Raw genomic sequence first — 637 nt, forward strand, 5'->3', positions numbered from 1 at the left:
GGGGGGGCGGAGCCGCGAGGAGCCGCGAGGAGCCGCGAGGAGCCGCGAGGAGCCGCGAGGAGCCGTTTTGTGGTGCCAAGGAACAGGCCCCAACGGATGGTTCAGCCAAGCGCAGGTCATTGACGCTCTTGCAAGAACCGGTGGCCCAAACAAGCAGGCACACCCGTACCCAGGTGAAGAACGGTTTGTATTCCCTGTTCCCAGTCCCCTCCCGTTGCCCCCCTGGCCGGGCACTCTGGGGTTTCCAGCCTCTCCCACACTTCCAATGATCCCGTATGTTTCCCGCCCCTGTTCACACATTCCATTCTAGCAGGTACTTTGTACCTTTCTAGGTCTAATTCTGACCTTTCTTGCCCCTTCCCAGTCCCCACACTGATCTGCACCCACTGGTGTCCTCCTGCCCCGAGGAGCAGGACAGAAGGGGCTTTGGTGGGTCTGACCTTGGCCATCAATCCTGCTCCCTGCTGGGACCCCCAGATGGAGCCCAATTCAGTCCCTCAGCTTCTCAGAGAAGAGACTGAGGGGCCACCTCATCCATGGGCACAAATCTGTTCAGGGCAGTGTCAGGAGGACAGAGCCAGGCTTTGTGCAGTGATGCCCAGTGACAGGACAAGGGGCAGTGGGTGCAAACAGGAGC

This window comes from Chaetura pelagica, unplaced genomic scaffold (assembly GCF_000747805.2).
Source record: "Chaetura pelagica isolate M959 unplaced genomic scaffold, ChaPel_1.0 scaffold550, whole genome shotgun sequence".
Classification (NCBI taxonomy): domain Eukaryota; kingdom Metazoa; phylum Chordata; class Aves; order Apodiformes; family Apodidae; genus Chaetura; species Chaetura pelagica.